Source organism: Perca flavescens, chromosome 10 (genome assembly GCF_004354835.1).
Source record: "Perca flavescens isolate YP-PL-M2 chromosome 10, PFLA_1.0, whole genome shotgun sequence".
NCBI lineage: Eukaryota > Metazoa > Chordata > Actinopteri > Perciformes > Percidae > Perca > Perca flavescens.
In genome coordinates this window covers 12,937,511-12,953,065 of record NC_041340.1, presented here as the reverse complement: position 1 = coordinate 12,953,065, position 15,555 = coordinate 12,937,511, and positions in this window count along the sequence as shown.

Sequence of the window (15,555 nt, the reverse complement as noted above, 5' to 3'; positions counted from 1 at the left end):
TGATAGTTTTTTGGGAGTTTGGGGGGGTTTAATGACATAAAGTGGTAGCCTAGAAATCTAGACGCACCCTAGCGGCAGCAAATTTAATTTGCAGCCAGCAGTGTTGGGCAAGTTACTTTCAAAATGTAATACATTATAGATTACTAGTTACTGTCATTTGAGAGTAATTAGTTACATTACAATATTACTGTCTCTGAATTGTAATGCGTTACACTACTTTTGCATTACTTTTGAGTTACTTTCACCAAAATAATAGCGGAAGTTTGACTTGGCAGCTAGCTTGTGAATTTCACCACCGGATCAATAAAGTCTCCTCTTTATCCACTTTGATACATCATAGATTATTCATAATGTTTTGTATAATTAATATGGATATGCAAAGTAACTAAAGCTATAAAAAATAGATAAGTAAAACGTACAATATACAAGTAGGAGAAAATGAAAATACTCAATTAAAAGTATCTTATGGTTGTATTGAAGTACGGCATTGTTGTAAAATGTTTATTTAAAGCACTTGAATAAGAAATTCATGTTGTTTAGTTTAAAACAGTCTAAAGGAAATGGTCAATTATAGTGTGATTAAAACTAACTATTTACATTATTTACAGAACTTGATTTACAGCTGATATGTGAAAAGGTCCACACCCTTATTTTTTTTAACAGTAATATAGTTTTACTGCGAACCGTCACAGGAAGTGCTTTTATTTTTGAAGTAGCCTACACGGAAGTTGTCTGTTGTGTACTCTTGCTAGCTTACTGAGATGCAACATGTCCGTCAAGCTAAGTTGCTCACTTTCTTGTTTGTAAAACTGCAACTGTAATAATTATTACCGTTCATGACAGCAACATATTGAACGGTAAATGGTCACAGTAAAAGACAAGCGTTTTTGGTCGTCATTTGAAGCAGTTCCACTACAGGCATAGTTACTCTCCACGGCTGATAAACTGCAATGATTTACGTGTAACAACCTAAACATTAATTCCCGACATGTTTAAATCTGTCAGCAGCTGGGACACACAGCTGTCCGAGCTGACGTACCGTCACCTGTTGGGACACAGATGTTATGAAATAATACGCATTTTTTTTTTTTTTTCCTGTGAACAAATGCTTTGCGGTGTTGGGAAATTCTTAAAAAATGTTGCATTCAAATGCGTTGTAACTCGCGTTACTGAGATTGTAACGGGTAATAATATTACCGAAATTTAATTAGTAATGCGTTATATTACTGCGTTACAGCAAAAAGGAATACATTACTGTAATTGCGTTACTTTTGTAACGCGATACTCCCAACACTAGCAGCCAGCGGGTATAGGCACTCTCCTTGCAAGCTGGAAAAACCAAACTCTGGTCAAGCCAATCACATCGTGTATAGAGTCGGTGGGCGGGCTTATGGCTGTTGCTGCTGGAAATGGCGGTCTTCTGGAAGACTTGGAGTTGAGCTTTTCTTTGAGAAAAGAACAAAGAACGGCACTGAAAACATTCTTAAAAAAGGAAGATGTGTTCGGAGTTTTGCCGACCGGATACGGCAAAAGTTGAATCTATCAGCTTCGCTACCTTCTTCGTTGCTCTGCCTGGTTGTAGCGCTATCCTATTACGTGCAGAAGGAGTTTGAAAGACAACCGTTTATCCCGCCCCTCGGATTGAGCCCTGTCAATGGTGAGTTCCCAGACCCAACATCTTGATGTGGGTCTGGCTTGTCAGGCTAATAAAGTGGAGTTGCATGATAGAATTACACACAAATAAGGCAGACTCTTATTCAGTATCCTCTACCAGAATCATGCTGTGCAGAGAGGAATTTAAAACAACATTTAGTCCATGATATAGGAGGATAATATTAAAAGAAACATTTGGAAACTAATCACTATATATATATATATATATATGCTCTCTCAGAACCCTATAAGTCTGGCCAGAAGTGGTCTTCATGGAATAGTTGCAGCCAAAAAGCCATACCTCCGACATAAAAACAAGGCCAAGCGACTCAACTATGCACGAAAACATAGGAACTGGGGTGCAGAAAAATGGCAGCAGGTGCTCTGGACTGATGAGTCAAAATTTGAAATATTTGGCTGTAGCAGAAGGCAGGTTATTTGCCAAAGGGCTATAGAGCGGTACAATAATGAGTGTCTGCAGGCAACAATGAAGCATGGTGGAGGTTCCTTGCAAGTTTGGGGCTGCATTTCTGCAAATGGAGTTGGAGATTTGGTCAGGATTAATGGTGTCCTCAATGCTGAGATATACAGGCAGATACTTATCCATCATGCAATACCATCAGGGAGGCGTATGATTGGCCCCAAATTTATTCTGCAGCAGGACAATGACCCCAAACATACAGCCAAGGTCATTAAGAACTAGCTTCAGTTTAAAGAAGAACAAGAAGTCCTGGAAGTGATGGCATGGCCCCCACAGAGCCCTGATCTCAGCATCATCGAGTCTGTCTGGGATAACATGAAGAGACAGAAGGATTTGGGGAAGCCTACATCCACAGAAGATCTGTGGTTAGTTCTCCAAGATGTTTGGAATAACCTACCAGCCGAGTTCCTTCAAAAACTGTGTGCAAGTGTACCTAGAAGAATTGATGCTGTCTTGAAGGCAAAGGGTGGTCACACCAAATATTGATTTGATTTAGATTTCTCTTCTGTTCATTCACTGCATTTTGTTAATTGATGAAAATAAACTATTAACACTTCCATTTTTGAAAGCATTCTTAGTTTACAGCATTTTTCATACCTGCCTAAAACTTTTGCACAGTACTGTATATATATATATATATATATATATATATATATGTATATACAGTGGGGGAAATAAGTATTTGACCCCTTGCTGATTTTGCAGGTTTGCCCACTTACAAAGAATGCAAAAATCTACAATTGTAATCATATGTACATTCTAACAGTGAAAGACAGAATCCCAAAGAAAATTCCAGAAAATCACATCATATGAATTTATTAAAATTGATAACCATCTGATGAGGAAAAACAAGTATTTGACCCCCTGGACAAACAGCATGTTAATATTTTGTAGAAAAGCCATTATTGGCCAGCACAGATGTCAAACGGTTTTTATAGTTGGTGACAAGGTTTGTGCACATTTCGGCAGGGATGTTGGCCCACTCCCCCTGCAGACAGCCTCCAAATCATTCAGGTTCCGAGGTTGTCGCCTGGCAACTCAATTTTAAGCTCCCTCCAAAGATTTTCAATCGGATTCAGGTCTGGAGACTGGCTAGGCCACTCCAGAACCTTGATGTGCTTCTTCTTCAGCCACTCTTTTGTTGCTTTGGCGGTGTGCTTAGGGTCGTTGTCGTGCTGAAACACCCATCCTCGACCCATCTTCAGCTCTCTCACTGAGGGAAGGAGATGTCGGTCCAGAATTCCACGATACATGGCCCCGCCCATCCTCCCCTCAATACGATGGAGTTGTCCCGTCCCCTTGGCTGAAAAGCACCCCCAAAGCATGATGTTGCCACCACCATGCTTGACGGTGGGGATGGTGTTCTTTGGGTTGTACTCGGTGTTCTTTGCCCTCCAAACACGATGAGTTGAGTTGAGGCCAAAAAGTTCTATTTTGGTCTCATCTGACCCATCACCTTCTTCCAGGCCTCTTCTGAGTCGTCCAGGTGGTGAATGGCGAACTTCATGCGGGCCTGTACAGGTTTCTTCTTGAGCAGGGGGACCTTGCGTGCGCTGCAGGATTTCAATCCATGACGGCGTAGTGTGTTACCAACCGTTTCTTTTGTAACTGTGGTCCCAGCTGCCTTCAGTTGATTCATCAGTTCCCCCCCTGTGGTTTTGGGATGATTCCTCACCGTTCGCATGATCAGGGACACCCCACGAGGCAAGATCTTGTGTGGAGGCCCAGACCGAGGGATGTTGGTGGTGGTGTGGTGCTTCTTCCATTTCCTGATAACTGCACCGACAGTTGATCTTTTCTCTCAAGTTGCTTTCCGATTCTCTTGTAGCCCATCCCAGCCTTGTGCAGATCAACAATCTTGTCCCTGATGTCCGAGAAAGCTCTTTGGTCTTGCCCATGGTGGTGATGTTGGATGCTGGTTGTTTGGGTGTTGACAGGTGTCTTTTATACAGGTAACGAGGTGAGGCAGGTGTATTTGATGTAGATAATTGGTTCGGATTGGGACTGTGTCTTAAAGAAAGACTAACTGGCTTGTAGGAGCCAGAATACTTGCTGTTTGTCCAGGGGGTCAAATACTTGTTTTTCCTCATCAGATGGTTATCAATTTTAATAAATTCATATGATGTGATTTTCTGGAATTTTCTTTGGGATTCTGTTTTTCTCTGTTAGAATGTACATATGATTAAAATTGTAGATTTTTGCATTCTTTGTAAGTGGGCAAACCTGCAAAATCAGCAAGGGGTCAAATACTTATTTCCCCCACTGTATATATATATATATATACATATCATCTACTGGATGAGTTTGGACTCATGACCTTCTTTCAATAGCCCTATTCAGTCGGGATCCATGCCATAATGTAAAAAATGCTTCATTACAAATAAAAGTCTTGACTTCAAAGTAAAATTACATATGTATCAAGAACAAAACTGGTTATGAATGTTGAACTCTGAGCTATTAGTGCATACATTTATAGGTTGAAAAGCATCCCAGAAACTCCAGGACTTTGATGGATGAATTCAGTTTTCATTTCTTATCTTATTTCACATGAAATACATCGGATGGTTTTCTTTTTTTTAACAATACAAAAATATACAATTGTAACCTCCTAGAGTTGGCAGCTTACTTCTTTTCGTTTTAACTGTAGAAGTTTTTAAAGACCCAGAAGACTCATTTCTATCAGTCTGCTACATTTATCAGGAGTCGTTATCCTCTTTAACAGCTGTCATTATTCTTTTGCAGTTATTTAATAGATTCCCTTTAAAATCAAATTACAATGACTACAAGACTATTATGTAGATGGGTATGATGGAATTTAAAGTTGCTTGACTTGTCCTTACATGAGAAAGATATTCACTGACATTCCAAAAGAAAACTTTCCACAGAATATAGACAGCGTACTCTTTCTCATATTACATTTAATAAGAACCCATACAAGTCTGCATTTGCTCATAGAGTGAAACTAAATACACAATAGTGACAGTAGTGGAAAGTAACAAAATACAAACTCAAGTACTGTACATATGTACAATGTTGATGTACTTTACTTGAGTATTTTCATTTTATACTACTTTAAGAGAAACATTCTACCTTTTACTCCATTAGCTAGAAACTAGCTGTAGTTACAAGTTACTTTGTAGATTAAGATTTTACATAAAAACAGATAATACATTTAAAAAAAAAAAAAAGAAAAGAATGTATTGTTGAAGATTAAACTAGTGCTTCCCAACCTTTCTGGCTCGTCTGGGACTCCTTATTGCATTTCAGATGTCTATGAGTTGTTAGTTCCACCAAAAGATAACCCCTCTCAAAAACGCTGATCGTTCAATACTAAGATGCTGCTGTGCATCAGGATTAACAATTTAACAATGTCATATAAAACAATACATCAGCCACAGAGGCCATTTTTCAGCAGAAAGAGTAATTTTACTAAGTACATTTTGTTGATAATACTTTGGTAATTTTACTTATGTGGGATTTTGAATGTAGGACCTTTATGTTGTTTTTGTTTTTTCTTAACTTTGTCTACTTCTGAGTTGTGATGACAACTTTTCTTGCTAAGCCGCCGTGAATTATAACTGAGATGAAAAGCCGGACTCCAAACAACTGGATTTTGTGACATGTTTATCTTTGCTCCTCATTCTTCATTTTGTTTCTGTGGCACCTTGGGCTTGGGATTTGTGAGGCTTAGTTGGTCTGCATCCTAATCTTTAACAACTAAAATAGCTCAAAGCTGAATCTACTCGTTGTCTCACCACTTAGTGCCCTCGTTGACTCTATTTTAACCACTACAATGACTTGATTTAATCATCCAAAAGCAGAAAAATAATGGACATGTCATTTAAAAGCCTCTAGTATTACTTATTAAGCAAATGAGTTCATTTTGTGTGTAATTTCACTTTTCTCTCACTTGTATTACATGCCATCTCCTACTCTACAGCTTATTGTTACTGTTCTGGGGGCTGAGCTCTTTCAGAGATGCTGGGGCATGAACAAAGCCAGTGATATCTAGTGAATTCTCATTACAAGGGGATTATCATATATGCCAGCATGCATTCCACTCCCACATCATTAAGTGTTTTGGACCATTTACAGCTAATTACACCATTGCTAATGCTTTTTTTGCGCCCACCCTTCCCCCCAGGCCCATGATGATATTTGACATGTTTTGACAACTCAGCATTTATCTTCCTTGGTTTGTTTGCATTTGATTGAACTACCTGGTAATCACTATTTGCTCTGTAGCAAACGTCTGTTTCTTCTGTGTGACTAAACATCAGTACCTATTAAAGCTCACTCCAACTAGAAGGGAAAAACTGGTACAGAGTAAATACTGATCTAAAGATCTATTAATGCTTAATGAGCCATTAATATTCCTGAAAGAACGCTAATCCCAGTTAACATGCCTCTCCCAGCTGGGAGATGTATTGTACCTGGTTCACAGCAGGTTGCTTCAATTAGATGCCTACTGCACAGCATCAGCTGCAAAAGCCTGGAGTTCTATAATGTGATATAGGCTATTGTATTAAGCACATACAGTTGTCTTGCCATTGTATTTTAGTTACACATCCTTAAGAGGCTGTCCACTAACCAGATTTTCAATTTGTCTCTTTCTTCTGTGACAACTGCAGGCTTGTCAGATTGTTTGTAGGCATTTTGTAAGTCTTCCTAACTGAGAGAGTTTTATATTGTACAGTAGTTAACTACAAACGTACAAAGCCTACCTGTTTGCTTTGTTAGAGAAATAGTTTGGCATTATGCGGAATACGCTTATTCGTATGGAAGTAAATCTGTTTCATTGGATTTTGAAATTAAAAAGCCATTGAATTTCTAGCATAGAATTTCTAGAATATTTATGCATTGAAATTATGTATCTGAATGTTTTGCCTCTAAATTTTATTCTTCAAATTTTTAACAACTAATTTTGACCTTTATTTTCATAAATTCAGAATAAAAAATTCAACATAAAAAAATTCAATATAGCAAATTCAGATGCAAAATACAATGTTTAAAATTCAACTAATATATTTTCACCCTGCTCAAATTCAGCTGCAAAATTTTATGTTTAAAATTCAACTATGGGACCATTCGGTATTTATGGAATGGACCACCGGAGGAAAATAAGGGAGGGTCATGTCTTTTTATTCTTTGTTGATGGGAGGGTCATTCAATTTTTAGTCTAGGGGAGGGTGACCCATCTTTTGTATTCATGAGAACAGCAAAATTTCAAAGTGGCTTGTCTGGTGCATATTTATCCATGTAGCTAAATGTAGCTCTCTCAGTCTCGGCCCCTATCGCTAGCAGATGGGTCCCTTCCTGTTTAGTCAGCCAGACAATTTTGAGCTGTAGCTTTAGAGACCGTGGCATTTACCACATTTAACTGAATAAATCCCGCTCGCACATATAAACACAAAACTGCTGGAAAAAATAATTGTATTCATTAGCATGTAAATGTGAATACTTGTTAAAATAGCATCCCTGTTTCATAAGATGTGCCACAGTACACAAATGTGTAAGAACAATTTTGGTGATTTTAGCATGATGGGAATGGTGCTATGTTTTCCTCAACATTGAGGAAATTAAAGTGGAAAAAAAAAATTGTTTACCCAAACTGTCTAGAATATTTTAAGGACACAGATTTGTGGACAGCATGCTTTTCAAATGTTTGTTAAAGAGATTTCTTTCTGTCAGCTACAGGGCTTTGATGGTAAAACATCCGAGCAGAGACGTGAAAAGAGAGATTACCTCCACAATATAAGTTGCTGTTGACTAGAGAAAACATGTCGTTTCTCATCAACAGTGTATGAGGGATCATTCAATATCAGCCCTCCTGCAGGGATCCAATCTCCTTCCAAGCTGCTGTCTGTGGTCCCTCCACCAGTCTGTTCAACTTTTCTCATTAGATTTCCCACTCTTATGCATCCCAAGTATTTTTGAAGTGCATAGTGTGTGGAATGATGCAATGCATTCAAGTGTCAAACCTGCACAAATCTCATCATTTCCAGGGTGATTCACATATGGAAAGGTTGGTATCCTAGCAACAGCCAGCTTTGATTGGCTTTCGCCTGTGGCCATCATAAATAGAGAATCAACAGGACTGCTTCTCTAGGAAATGATGAGAAAGTTTTAACAAGCAATCAAAAGGTTGTTTTAATCACCAGCTTGTGGTAAACCAGAGAAATAATGTTTTTTTTGTCTTGAGTGAGAGCAGAAGTGCATGTAATCCCTCTTTACCAAACAGTTGATTTTTACATGAGCCCAGATAAAATGGACCCAATGAGGTATTTGAGCTGGGTGGTGATTGCTGAATTAAACCATCCAAGTCTTTCACACTTGAGGGTCACATTTACGGATTCATCGTGTGTCACTGCATCGGATTGTGCCTTGATTACCAGTGTTCAGTGTGAAGATAATTTTATAGCAAAATGTAAGTCCTTTGTGGATTTATCGCACTCTCTACCCTTCTACCCTGTGACACTCAACTAAGGAAAAACCCCACAGACGCTTTCAGCTTAAGATGCTGAGGGAGCCGAATTCACATTTTACCACTTTAGTTTCCATTTGTATCGTGTTTACACGTATGACACTTAATTTGCAGTGAGAAAAAATAACTTTGGTAAAAGCCATAAAGAAGCCAGCAAGACGAGCAGCGTGCCACAGCAAGAGAAAGCAAGCATAGTTTGGTTATAGCCGGCTCTGAATTGTCTGCAGTTTTCTACCTTAACGCTGCACCAGGAGAGTTTTTTTAAATTATAAAATCAAACTTTTATTCTCATCCTAACTCATAAAGTGTTAATGCTAGAGAGGAGACCGTCCCATGACGTCTATTACTGACACTCACGAGGCTCACTGTGCTTACCCAAATTGAATTCTGGTGTTAGACATGGATAAAAATTAAGAAAATTAAAAAAAAAAAGTTTAATTTATGCTCACTTCTAAAAAGCAGAATTTGAGCAACCATGAAAAGTTTGACTTGCAAATTAAATCTTTTCCACCTCTCGTCTCTCTGGTATGCACTGGTAAAAAGCCATCACAGACCAGCTGGCTTGGTAAACATGTGCTTTGTGGATTTCACACTAAACTGAATTTCAGCTTTCACACAGTTACTTCTTGCTGTCTGTTGGAGCTGCAAATACCCAGTTACCCAGCAACTGTTTACACTTTACTTTATAACTTTGACATGTATTTGACTTTAATTCATTCCATTAATGTATTTAACCTTATATATAGTATATTTTATTCTATAACTACAGTATATTGATATTTAATTGCTAAATGTGTTATCGGCATTCCTGTGTATTGTGTATTTGTACATGACAGGCTATGTACTTTTACTTCTTGAATAGTTTTGTAAAAAATAAATAATAATAATAATACATTTTATTTGGTGGAAGGACATCTTACATGCTTAAGAGGGCATAAAAGAAGGAAATACATTAAAATACATTTAACTTCATAGTAATACATTTTACAAAATATACAACATCTGAAAAGTGCAAAAAACGACAGAAAAGCAGTAAAAAGAAGTGTGTCGGGAGGGTTTCTATGGCGATTTAGTACTATGAAGATTTAAAGATGAAAAGCTTTCTTAACAAGGTAGGTCTTTAAAATTTTTTAAATGAATTGACTGTCGAATGTGGGAGGGGCATTCCAGAGTCTTGGTGCAGAGCAGCTGAAGGCCCTGGCCCCCATGGTGGAGAGACAGAATGTGGGGGTGACAAGGAGGCCAGTCGAGGAAGAGCGGAGGGAGCAAGCAGGGACATAGCCTGGTAGGAGGTCAGAAATGTAACTGGGTGCGAGATTAAGGAGTGCTTTGCAGGTGATGAGGAGGGTCTTAAATTCAATACGGTAGTGCACAGGGAGCCAAATTAAAAATGAGTATACGTTGTTGCCTCTATAGCTTTTACCTTCTCTTGTGGATGGTTTTGCTTCTGTCCTTTTTTTACCACTAACTTTACTCATGCTCTAAATATCAGTGGATATTTATACGCATACGACATAAAAGCTAAAAAAGATGCAGAGTGACTATTAGCATCATATGTTTGGGTTATTTTATCAAAACATCACTTCGCAACACATATTTGCTTGAAGGTCAGAGCACTTCAAAGGCAAAAACACTAGAAATTCATCGCAGTAAGAAATGGGGTGCCTTAAAAACACATGACTCTTCTTACTGCATTGTATGGCAGTGTAACTTGCTTATTTTCTCTCATTTCACATTTGAATCAGTACTTTGAAGAACAAAAGAAAACACAAGGCTATGTAAAGACCAGTAAGCCAGTTTGTTACGCTCTGTCTCTATCAAAGAGAATTATTTAAGACTATAACATGAAAGTTTACACGTCTTCTTTTTTTTGAATTTTCAGATATTCAGCTCTCAATGAATTGTATGCCCGACTTTGCTTTACATATTTGACACAGAGGAAGAAGAAGAACGCCTTTTCCGGTGGGCGATTTGAAACCAGGCAGTAATTTGTCACCGTGGATCAAATCACATTCAAGTGAAAACACACCATTGGTATCACATGTAATTCGGGTATATTGTGTAATTGGGTAATTACACAGTACATAAAGACAGATAAACATTTGTCTTTATTTTTTATGCATGAAATGCATTTTTTTTAACCAAGTAATCCATATAATTGGAGATCAAAAAGGTTGAATGCTATTAGGGACAAATTAGTTTGGTCTGTTTGATGGCTAAAAATAATGATATATAATGATTTATGTAACATGAGGGCATATCATTTCAAATAAAAAAGTTACAAAATAACAATTCATATCGGTGATGCAGTAGCAGAGAGGTATTTCGGAGCTCTTTTATATCCTGCAGAGAGAGAAAAAATCTTCTGTTCAGATACTTCTTCATTATATGGAATGATAATCAATTGCATACATTGTGCTTCTGATGTGCTAAAGGTACTTGTAGCCGCAAATGCACAGCCACCATGGTTGTCCCCCCCTCACCCCCCTCAGATAACAACTTATACAATTTTATTTAAATATAAGAAAAATATAAACGTTTGTAATTATTTTCTATTGCATACCGCAACCATCTGTTCCATAACTAGTAAGGGCTTTGATATACTGTCTAGTGCTGGGAAGGCAATATGTATTAGCAGTACTACAGTAGATATGATACAGACATATACAGCGATACTGTAAAATTAGTAATAATAAGAAAAAATCGGTTTTATTAAAGTCCCTGAACCCAGAATTATAAATCCAACCGGGTCCTTGAGCAGTGTGACAAATCGTGGATAATGTGCTGATGCTAAGCATGAGAATATAAGAATCTGAGAGCAGAGAGCTTTTCAAGATGGAACTTCCCCAAATGCCTGGAAGATAAGTCTTTGATGAGGACACCAAAGCCGAGAGCTCACACCTAGACAAAAACATGACAGATCATTACCTATGCAGCCTCCGCATTTATCTGCAAGTGGGTTTATGATGAGATGAATTCCACCTACAGCAGGCTGACTTTGAAGACATTTGTGGCTTAAGTTGGTGAAATATTGATATCTGTAAAACTGATTCCGAAACTGTAGCGACATGTCTTCTCAGGTTTAAATTCTACATGTTGACAATCAGTTGCGTTATTATAGGGGATTGAGGGATTAATCCAGGACAGCTGCTGTTGTAAAATGCATGGGAGCAACTGAAATATTCATATTCAGTTCAGAAAAGGTGAAACATTTTATCACTGAAAGGTGAATATCTTGACAAATGTTCCGACAGTCAATAAAGACAATAAAAGTAGAAATACAACTATGTAAAAATACGGCATTTAAAATTATACAGAAGTATTATCAGCAAAATGTATTTAAATCATCAAAAGTAAACTTTCTGCAGAAAAATGTCCCCTGTGATTTATTTATTATTATATTACAGTATTAGATTGTTTATACTGATGCATCAGGGTTTTAGAAGGTGAAGGTGCACACTACACAACTAGGTAGTTTAGTCCAGTACTTAGGGGTCGGGCGCCCTCCAAAGGGTCACAAGGTAAATCTGGGGGGTTGTGAGATGATAAATGGAGTAGGAAAGTAGAAGGTTTTTCTATTCACATATTTAATGTGTTTTCAGATTAACAAAAAACTGAGACAAACAAAATGTATTTATACAACTTTTCACTGTTACCAAAAGCAGAACCTTTTGTTTATCAGCTCTTATGTATTCTTCATTCTGTCTGTGTAAAGCTCTGCAGCAGCACCTGATAACTCGACATGCTATAACAAAGGTGTTAATTTATCTCAGAGATTGTAAAAGTCTTCACTGTGGCAGTGTTTCCATAATTCCACACCCATCACACTTCATTTTTAACACTGCCATATAGTTTTGAACCGCTGCCCGAGGGCCACATCTGCTCCGTGAGAGAACAAACAGCAACTCCAACAACAAATAATTGTCACTGAAAAATCAACCACTGGGAGATTTGCTATACAGTACAGGATGTTGCTGCTATTGAGTAGATGCTCTCATAAATCACTATGAGAAATGTGTTCATTTCTGACAGGACAAATCCGATTATAGCTTGCTATAGCATACTTTCTATTGGATATCTGTGTAGAACAAAAGATATTGGTAAACACATTTTCTGGGGCTATACTTGTTTGATAGTATGGCACCCTCAGCGCACAAACATTTTCATCTTTCATAGCCCTGAGCTCTGTGTTCAACCTTCTGGAAATTGCGTTTATACATTAGCAATTTGCCACAGCAAACATGTTTAGAGAAAAAATGTAATACCGCCCCAATTAAGATTTTATCAACACAGGTATTGTGCCAAGTCACAAGATGTTCTCACTGAATGTATCTGCATATTCACTGACAATGTATTTTCTTTCTTCTTACAATTACGTGGGTAAGTGTTATTGTTGATAACATTTAACCACAATCTTTTCCTACTATTTTGTTAGTCTTTTGTTGCTGAAACCTAACCACAGGCAGAACACAAGGACCCAGTCCTCGGTATCGAAGTCCTACACTTTGTAAGCCCATCATCCACCCTGAACACCTCGCTACGATTTCCATCTGGTACAAGAATGTTTACTTTACCCTCAATCATGAGCAAAGCAGCAATTATGTTTTCCACAAAAGCTAAATGTAATTTCAAGGAGACTGGGTTGCTGCGTTTGACCCTCGTATCACTGCAGATCAAAATGTCTTCAAGAATTCATGCAAGAATTGTGGTTTTTGTAGTTGATAAAAGATGAGGCATACTGAAGGCATTTGTGGAATTCTTTGCAACTCTCAGTTAGAAAGGGAATTTTGCTAAAAGACCTTGAAATGCTGTTATAGGCCAGCATGGGTTGTTTAGTTGCTGAAACATTTATCTGTATACTATCGGCCATTGGATTTGTGTAAGGTCGGTGACCACAGGATGTTGATGTAGTAGTGGTGTCCAAATTTGTCATGTCAGCAGGCTGTGCTTCATCAATCTGTCTGATTGATCCTGCATATGATATGACCTTCATTGCACCATGTGACCTGCATCCATGTCATTGTCACCTGATCTGCCTTTTTTTTATTGACATCAAACTAAATGGATCTACAGTATGTTGATTTAAGGAACTGGAGATCTGTGTGTTCATTAGTGTGAATTTTAGGGGGGTAGGCTCAAACAACAACAACAATACTAATACTACTACTACTACGACTAATAATAATAATCATCATTAATAATATTCATCCTGATAAATGGGCCTGTTTATTTGTTCCACTTTATGATTCCCAATATGTAAAAAATTCCTTGACTTGGTTAAAAAGATTAAATCCACCTGGATAATTGGCTTTAAAGTTTAGTAAATCCAATAATATCTTAATATGAGTTTTATTCTTCCTCTGAACAGCTTGGTACACATTTAAATTGGTCCTACCGGCAGAAATAACATGCAACCGCTTATTTTGTTCATTTAACTGATGAAAAGAAAGAAAAACTCCAGTACAGCTGATAACTCATCTATTTCCCCCTAAGTTCCTTTCAAAGCAATTAAGGAAAAAAACACTTCCTCTGCAAAAACCAGACTATAAGCAACACTGTGAGACTGAATAAACAATCTAATCTTACAATCACTGCCTCTGGATTACAGATAAACCCTTCTCTCATTTATTAAGCCCTATGATCATAGACTGATACTATACCAATAAAATGGGGAACAAGTGAATTCCGCAACATAATAACTTTATTATTCTATCTCACCAAGCAAGTTTCCTATGTAGTTATTAGAATAAAGACACTGAAGAAAAATCGGATACAGTAGAGGCCTTTACCTGAACATGTTGTACTGTTTGCATAACTTCTTCAAGGTTCAAATTTAGCTGCTGTGCTTTGCATTATTCTGAAGTTGCAGCTCAGCACATGCAGTAGATTGAAGCTGTGAGGAGAGGAGCAGCAAAGTCGAATGTTGTCCACAGCTTACCTAAGAAATCAATGCCAGTTACTTATGTGTGATGGAGAGGCTTTTAAGCATCCATGACACAGTTGTTTGTGCTGTAGAACTGAGTGCATTAGCAGAAGTAATGCATTAGATTCTGCATATCATTGCTAAAATATAGGTAAGATTGCTAGTAGATAGTGGACACAAACAATATATAGTAACTTGCACACAGTGATATAAACTCTGAAAAAATTATTTTAAAATAATTGTCATTGCACATGTTACAAGTACAGAGCAACAAACTGTAGTTAGCATCTGGGGGGAGTGGTGGAGGAACGCGATAAAGAAAATCAGTCAAACTATGCCTTGTTAAACAAACAGTTTGGCTTTGAGATGTTGAAAAGTCTTGTATGTGTAGTCCTGGGAACGAGGTAATAATCTAGGCTTTGCAGAACACCATCAGAGGCATTTTGGAGCTGCATGAGCCCTGAACATGAGAAGCAATGGATCTGAGGTAATTCAGACACCTGGTTAGGATGCCCCCTGAGGGCCTTCCCCTTGGATGTGTTTCAAGCACAAATTAATGGGAAAAGACCAGCCAGGTAGGCTGAGGGGAGAGGGCAGACCAGGACATGCTGGAGGGGTTGCATCTCCATTTGTGCACCCCAAGGGAGAGGTGGATGGAGCTTGGTGGGGCAAAGGAGGCCTAAACGGCTGAGCTCGCCCTGCTGCAACTGCACCCCTGACAAGGATAATAAGTACCTAGAAGATGGATTGATAGATGGGGGTTTGTTCGGCAGTTGTTACTGTGTACTGGCTTTCTCTTCTTATTACTTGGAATGTAAGTTATGGGGTAAATATTATAAGCAAAATAATAGGTACATTCTAAGCTTAAATGATAAGGCTGGCAATATAATATTTTTGTCAACACATTAAATGAAAAGACCAAAATCAACAGGGTGTTAGGCAGCCTCTTAATACTTTCCAACTTACTCTGTCTGTGGCACTCAGCCCCAAGCCCATCTATTCTTACTGAAGATA